Source organism: Sturnira hondurensis, unplaced genomic scaffold, assembly GCF_014824575.4.
Source record: "Sturnira hondurensis isolate 20B ecotype Veracruz unplaced genomic scaffold, ASM1482457v3 Scaffold0021490, whole genome shotgun sequence".
In the NCBI taxonomy this organism is placed as follows: Eukaryota; Metazoa; Chordata; class Mammalia; order Chiroptera; family Phyllostomidae; genus Sturnira; species Sturnira hondurensis.
The window spans coordinates 3,731,240-3,739,602 of record NW_028094121.1 but is presented as its reverse complement, the minus strand read 5'-3'; the positions used below and the strand labels follow the sequence as shown (position 1 = coordinate 3,739,602).

Below are 8,363 nucleotides of genomic sequence, written 5' to 3'. Positions count from 1 at the left end.
TCCTTCAGGAGTTAGGAGGTGTCCTAAGAATTTAATAGAGATCTGACAAAATTAGAGTTTCTCTGTGTTCTTTGGAAACTAGGTTAGGAAGTAGATGGAGGCTGTCAATGAGGTAAGCGTCTTCAGAAGGCGAACATAAGAGTAAATCATCGCCCTAGTTGGGGTGGCTGAAGGGACTGAGTGCCTCCTGTGCAGCAAAAGGTCGGTGGTCCGTCCCTGCCCTTAGCGCCCCCCCCTTCCTCAGAGCACATTCCTGGGTTGTGGGCCAGGTCCCCAGTTGGGAGGGTATGAGAAACAAGTGGTTGATGTTTCTCTTCCTCTCTTTCTCCCTTCCCCTCTCTCTAAAATAAATAAATGAAGTCTTTAAAAAAGTAAATCATCCATGTAGGAAAGAAACAGTGGCTAGGTTGGCCTTAAGGATTTGGGAGAAATAAGCTGGGCTTTCTGTGAATCCTTGAGGAAGAACAGTCCAAGTAAATTGTTGGCCTTTCCACACAAAGGTAGAAAGAGACTGGCTGTCTGAATCTACTGAAAAAACGCACTGCAGAACTCAATAGCTTTCAGAGGGAACATTAGAGAACAGGGTGTGGGTGTTGGAAACCATGGAATGTCAAGGAATGACTGTTATTTATAGCTCTGAGGTCTTGAACAAATTGCCATCCTCTTCCATTTTGCAGATGGGTAAGATGGGGGTATTTCAAGGGGGCATATATATAGTCTGTCTGGGAAAAGTCCAGCCATTGTTAATGTAATGAGAATGGTTTGGGCAACATCAGTGTCACTCAGTAGCCAAGGAAAGTGGACTGAATGCTCATGGGTGAACAATGACGACTTCACTGTGCTAGTAGTTGGTAGAGATGGTGGATACCACTGAGTGAGCATCTGTACTGTGTGGCCATCATACTCAAAATAACTAAGCAAGTAAAGCAAAAAATCTATATCAAATTTTGCATTAAGCTTGAATATTCATCTGCGGAAACTACTTGGTTGATTCAGAAGGCCACAGCCATGGGCACCTGGTAATTGGCAGCTTCCTCACAGCAATGCACCCACTCATGCATCCTGTCTCATGCAGAGTTTTTTTGACAAACATCAAATCACTTGGGTGACTCAGTCTCACTACAGGCCAGATTTGGCACCCTGTGACTTCTGGCTTTTCCCAAAACTAAAATCACCTTTGAAAAGGGAGAGATTTCAGACTGTTAGTGAGATTCAGGAAAATATAATGGGGCAGCTGGTGGTGATGGGGAGAATTGTGTGAGGTCCCAAGGTGCCTCTTTTGAAGGGGACTGAGGCATCATTGTCCTGTGCACAATGTTTCTTGTATCTCGTATCTTCTTCAATAAAGGTCCCTGTTTTTCATAGTGCATGACTGGATACCTTCATATATATATAGTCATCTACTATAGGTTGTATCCTGGCTAAGGCCTCAGGGCTTGGGAGGTTTTGTTTAACATTAAGGAGGGTCTACCTGTATTTTCACTGAGGCTGCTGGATGGATATGGCCCACGTCAGTGTTGGACTGTGCCCGAAGGCTTCTGAACAGCACTTGGAGGACAGGGTGTACACAGTTAATGTATGCAGTTGGTGAGGCCGGTAGACTAAATGGGGATGGGGGTGAAAGCCAACCTAGAGATAGGATGCCCTGGTGAGAAAGGGGAATATGGGCTTGGTAGGTTTGGAAAGTATCTCTTCCCAGGAAGTGTATGGGAGCTGATGGAACGAGTGAGAAATGACGACCGCCAGTGAAGAGGCCTGGGTAAGGATTTAGGGACTGTCGTAGGCTGGTTTGCGACACTGAACATCTGGGTAAATTCAAAACTGGGAGGGGTTCTAGCCCTGGCTGGTGTAGCTCAGTGGATTGAGCGCGGGCCTGCGACTCAGACGATCACGGTTCGATTCTCAGTCAGGGCACATGCCTGGGTTGCAGGCCAGGTCCCTGCAGGCCAATTCCCAGCAGGGGACGCACGAAAAGCAACCATACAATGTTGTTTCTCTCCCTCTCTCCTTCCCTTCCCCTCTAAAGATAAATAAATAAAATCTTAAAAAAAACTGGGAGGGGTTCTGAAAGCATGTTGGGGTTGATGACTGACAGGGCTCCAGTGTCAAGTAGAATTGGTCCCTGATTTTTATATCTGACTCCCCTAATTGGCTTGTTTTAAGTGGGGGAATATCCCCCTTAATGTCCCTGGAGCATCCCTAGTCCTGCTTAGAGAGTGAGGGTTGGTAAACTTTATTGGGGTTTAGCTATGGCCATTGTTCATATTTGAGACAGTCCCTTTTCATTAAAAAGTATTTTTCTTTATTGATTCTAGAGAGGAGAAGGGAGTGAGAAAGAGAGGGAGAGAAACATTGATTGGTTGTTTCTTGCACGCACCCCAACTGAATACCAAACCCCAAACCCCAAACCCAGGCACATGCCCTGACCAGGAATCAAACTGATGACCTTTCAGTTTACAGGACAATACGCAACCAACTGACCCACACCGGCCCGAGCACGAGAGTCCCTTTCAAATTGTCCAGAGTATTTACAGAAAAAAGACGTTCCTGATTTTGATTTTGAGGGGCTGGCAATTCTGGGACATCTCTCTCTTTTTTCTTTTATTAGTGTTTATTTTATGCTGAATTTACTCCTGGGCCTCGTAAGTGTGCTTCCTCAGTTTCTCCTGGGATATCTTTCTCTTCTGTGCAACCTCATTTTCTTGTTCAGGAACAATCTGCTCTTTTTCACCGAGGATCATCTCCACGTGGCAGGGAGAGGTCATGGGCGGCTTAGTCCGCCCATGAGCGCTGTAACTTCTGTGCGGCATCTTGGGATCTCTGTTCACCTGGATGTGCTCAATGACCAGAGAATCTACATCTAAACCTTCAAGTTTGGCCCCGGTCGGGCAGCTTGGTTGGAGCGTCATCCCAATACACCAAGGTTGAAGGTTTGATCCCTGGTCAGGGCACATACAAGAAGCAACCAATGAGTGCATAAATAAGTGGGACAACAAATAGATGTCATATATATATATATATATATATATATATATGTATATAAAATCAATGAAAAAAACTATAAACCCTATAAACTATAAACCCTACTATAAACCCTCAAGTTCAGCATTACTCTCTGCATTTTTAAGCATGCGCAGCACATAATTCAGCCCTCTCTTTGGGCCACCAACTCTGTGTCCAGTTCCACTGTTTGGCCTGGGCACACCTACCAACTCCACCAGGTAAAGTGGCATTTTTCAGATACTTGGTGGCTTTTTGAATATGCATACCCTTGATGGTCTGGGCAATTTCATCAGTGTTCTTAAAATAAACACAAAGATTTGAACCTTTTTTCTTTTTTTTTTATAAAGATTTTATTTATTTATCTTTAGAGGGGAAGGGAAGGAGAGAGGAAGAGAAGTATCAATGTATGGTTGCCTCTTGTGCATCCCCTGCTGGGAACTGGCCCCTGCGGGGAACTGGCCTGCAACCCAGGCATGTGCCCTGACTGGGAATCGAACCGCGATTGTGTGGTTTACAGGCCCGCGCTCAATCCACTGAGCTACACCAGCCAGGGCGAACCTCTTTTTTTTAATTTTTAAAGAAGATTTTAGCTTTGATTGGCGTGGCACTCAATTGGTTGGGCGTTGTACTGCAAAGCAAGGATCGCCAATTTGATTCTCAGTCAGGGCACATGCCTGGCTTGTGGGTTTGGTACCCAGCTGGGGTGTGTATGAGAAGGTGTGATTGATATTTCTCCCTTGTATCAATGTTTCTCCCCCGCTTCCCCTCTCTCTAAAAATAAATAAATAAATACATGGAAATGGGGGAAAAAAAGAATTTCTTTTTTTAGAGGGAGGAAAAGGGAGGGAGAAAGAGAGGGAGAGAAACATCAAAGTGTATCTCTTGATACATCAATAGGTTGCCTCTCACAGGCCCTCAACTGGGGACCTGGCCCTCAACCCAGGCATGTGCCCTGACCGGGAATTGAACCAGCGACCTTTCAGTTTGAAGCCAGCACTCAAACCACTGAGCCACACCAACCAGGACAAGATTTGAAACTCAATGTGCATGATTTTGTGGGGTTGTCTGGGTCAACTGAATATCGAACATTTTCAGCGGTTACTGCTGGCTACTTTAGGGCAGAGTGCGGCATGTCTTTTTAATTGTTGGAGTTGGAATGCCAGAGCTTAGCAGCCTTTTCCTGACAATCTGGGGCTCAAGTAGCCCTGGCTTCCATGTCTTTCTCCAAAGTCTTAGCTGGTTAGCCGAAGAGGCTATGCTGTGTGGTTGTCTTGTGGCCCAGCCAACGTCGTTTGTTCCACCAGGGTGCTGAAGGCTTCAGGAAAGCCGGCCACAAGTATGAAATTGAATGGACCGAGAGCTTCATCAGTCACATTTTTTTATCCCTGAATTTTGTCAGAAAGTCTGTTCAAATCTATCAAAATAGGCAAGAACAGATTTGTCCTTTTTCTGTATGTGATGATGTATGGCGTTCCAAATAACTTGGCAAGGAACGATTTGGGAGACAACTCCATAATGTAGCGGCCTGTTGTCGCGCCTTCTCAAAGCCCTGGGCGCCAGTTAATGTCCTCCAGAGGTTTATTCCATTTAGTAGCCAACAAAAATTTCCAGGCTAAACATTTTCTACAAACCGTGTGAATAAGTTGATAAAGATCAGAAAACCCAGGCTGATAGGGACTGATAATTAGACTGAAATGCCGTTCAAATTTAAGGGAATTGAGCTTAAGGTCAGGGCCATAAATTTGGATTTAGTCTGAGCTCCATAAGAATTTTGGTTGTCTCCATCACCTGATTCAACCTTAAAAGGAGCCATTAAGAAAAGGGATGGAAGACCTGGTGTGTTAAGGGAAGCAGAGATACCAGGAGAGGAGGAAAAGGGAAGTTCAGAAAAAGCAGAAAAGGGAGGAGAAAGCTGGGTGACGTGGGAGTGGCAGAAGAGGTGGAGACGGCAGTTTTTCTGGGGGCTTGTTAGCTTCCGAATAACACGTGCAAAATTTAGAGGAAGAGTTTCCACCTGGTTCCTCTTCAACTTCAATTTTACAGGTGCAAAGTCCTTTTTCTAATAATGAAGATGTTTAGTTGATTTAGAATTATTCTCTCTATGAGAGGCGAGAACACGTTTTGTTTAGCGTTCTCAAGGTACCGGTTAAAGAACGCCTCCCATGGTCCATGGGAGGTTCGGTATGTTCTTTGTTGCCACCGAATAAGAAAAGTTTTGAAATCTCAAAAGAGCCCATTTGGGTCAGCAAATTTTAAGATCATTCCATGTCTCAGTGATTTTTGTCCGAAGACCCAGCCAGTTATAACTTTCTGAGCCGTAGGTCTTGTGTGTCAAGTTGGCTGGGGTACCAGAGGGTGCTGAGTTCTCACTGAAAGAGAACTTAGAACATGGGCTCCCCATTTACACTCACCCAGTGAAGGTGTCCCTTCATCCCTTTGAGTGCCCCTTAAGCCCAACTGTCCCCCCAAAAGCTTTATGGACAAGGTCCAAAAACTGTACGGAGTCTGAGCCTTAGGGATGAGGTTCTAAGAGCCATATGGACCAAGTCCAAATCAAACTTTATGAAGGGTCCCCTCCCTGAAGTGAATAGAGTCCCGGAGACCTCAACAGGAAGCGTGGGAGGTTTGGCTCACCCGAGGCCTCTCTGCACAGTAGGAAACAACTGAGTCCATAGGGCTCTTGCGGGTACCAGGGCATTGACTCTGAGATGGCATTGGGAAGACAGCCTGGGTGCTGTGTCAGATCCCACCGCTGCGGCCAAAATATAAACACATCTGAAAAGTATCCGGACGATAAAAAGATAGGCTTTGTTCAGGCAAACTGGGGAGACACGGCCTTCGGTAAACAGGTGAAAGTGGGCTCCACCTGAGATAAGAGGGGGGCTCCCCACTACCAAAAATCCCTTAGACTATGTCCTCTTCCTCTTCCTAAGGAAGAGAAGGATCATCGATGACCGACAGTAAAGGCAAAAACACCACCAAGACCCTAGCCAGTGTGGCTCAGTTGGTTAGGCATCATCCCAAAAAGAGAAAGGTTGCTGGTTCAATTCCTGGTCAGGGTACGTGCCTAGGTTGCAGGTTTGGTCCCCACTGGGGGTACCTATGAGAGGCAACGGATCAATGTTTCTCTCTCACATCAATGTTTCCCTCCCTCTTTCTCCCTCCCTTCCCCTCTCTCTAAAACAACAAAACAACACCAAGAGCTGGCTTTGAGCTTCGGAGAGAACGCTGCGCTGCCTCCTTACGTTTCAGGTGCTCTACATAGTCGGAAACTTCTCATAACAAACTCTAGAAATGATCCCTGAAAGTATAGTCTGGGGGAGGCTGTTCTTTATACCAAAAGTTCTCACCCAGGTTCCTCATTAGGACCATTTTATGTAAATGAGATATCCAAATTCACATGGTTCTGATTGGTCTGAATCACACAGGTCTGACTGCTGGGTCTCAGCCCAGTATTGAAACCAGGAACTCCTTTGTCATAGTTGACTCAGATGCCATAAACCAGGAGGGCAGTGTGGGAAATTGAGCTCAAGCAGAGGTTTTTCATGGTACACAGAGCATTCGAGAAGCCCTGGTCAGTAGATGCCTACTAGGCTCTCTCTATTTGTAAAATTTGAGTCTTCAGTTGACCATGGAGTCCAGCTTAGCAAGTAAATTCTGGGGTTCACATCAAATGATGTTGTGAGGGTTATATTTATGTCCAAAAATGTAAGCAAGGCCCCAACAGTTGGGAGAGGATCCCTCCTCCGCAGAGGCGTTTCCTGCACCAGCAGGGAAGAGGTGGGGAATCTCCATTCAGGATCTCGGAGACTCAGCTGGTGTCTTACTTATTTATTTAGGTAAGGTTGGGATCTGCCATATTTTATTGAATACGAGATCCTGTCAAATGTTGACCTCACCATTATTTTATATTCCACTAAGGAAGGAAGGAAGGAAGGAAGGAAGGAAGGGGAAATTGCCAATTAAATTATGTTCCATCTTTGAATGTATAATGCATCTGGGTTTCTGCTATGTCCAATCTGAAAACTTTATCTTGAAATCAATGACACAGTATTGTATGTGCACATCTCTTCCTCCTGGTGGGGAGGTCACCTAAGCAACACCGTTCACCTGATGCCTTCTTTTCCCTACAACCTTCTCCTTCCCCACTCTGTCCAACCAATCACGAAGTCCAGTCTTTTCCACCCCTGCTGCCACCTGCCTCATTATCTCTCACCTGGACCACTGCACTGGCCTCCTAGCCAGCCTGCTCATCTTACCTCCCAATCTATTATTCACACGCAGCCAGAGTGATCATCTCATGTCCCTGCTTAAACATTTCCACTGTTTTACATTTGACTTTTCAAGACCTGGTCTCTGCCTGCGTTTTAGTCTCTTGGCACTTCCTCCAAATAAAATTACTTGCTGCTTCCCTAAAGCACATGTTTTTTTTTTTCAGGTCTCCAGGCCTTGGCCTCAGCTGTGTTCTAGGCTTTGACTTCCGTCCTCAACAACTATTGAACGTGTAGCAAGTGCCGGAGCTGAAAATGCAGGGATGGGCACAGCACGCAGGAGCCCAGTCCTCACAGAGGCTGGTGGAAGAAAGAGACAAAAATAGAAACATATAATCATTAATTATAAGTGGGCATTCGTTAAGGTTTGTTGAAAATGTCAACCACAGCCTCAGAAAGTTTAGAATCCGAATAGGGCCAGGGAGGCAGTTTGAAGAGGATTAGAATCCTGTATCTACCAGTGGCTACCTATGTAACTTTGGGGAACTTGGCAAGTGGAGTCTCCACCTCTGTGAAATGGAAAAATGCCCGCCCCATAGTATTTCTGGGAGGATTTCATATGAGATACATATAATCACGCGGTTCCGCAGTCCCGAGGGCCCCTCCTCCACCGGGCGCCAAAGTCCGCCCGCCTCGCAGCGCCAGTCCCCACCCCAGGAGGCTGCTGGGGAGACCCTGAGCGCCTGAGCTGGGCGTGCAGGGAGTACCCAGACTCCTCCGCCTTTCTTCCCGAAAACGGAGCCCAGACCGCAGGCCACGGCGCAGGCACGGACCGAGGCGTCGGACGCAGGGCAAAGCGGGCAGCGCTCCACCCCATCTCCCCACTTTGGGGGCCAGCCCCCCTCGCTCACTTGCTCATTCCCGCCCTCGCCCTTGAAGCTCGGGGAGGGGGGGGCGGGGGCGGGGCCATGACCCATTCATGCCGGGAATCGGATCCAGATGTTCCCGCGGCGCGTGCAGCTGCATCCTTGCCTTTTTTGGCAAAAAACGTGTGGCCACGAGCGGATCCCCGGCCGCCTCGGCTAATCCTCGGGAAGAGGGGGAAGGGGGCTGAGGGTCTGGGCCCAGACTGGGGATCCGCACCGGGTG

The 8,363-nt window shown here is 47.1% G+C and overlaps 2 pseudogenes; both read right to left on the bottom strand.

Moving 5' to 3' along the window:
- Positions 1-2,574: 2,574 nt before the first annotated feature.
- Positions 2,575-8,191, bottom strand: LOC118977607 (60S ribosomal protein L17-like; annotated as a pseudogene).
- Positions 6,228-6,320, bottom strand: LOC118977703 (uncharacterized; annotated as a pseudogene).
- Positions 8,192-8,363: the final 172 nt, after the last annotated feature.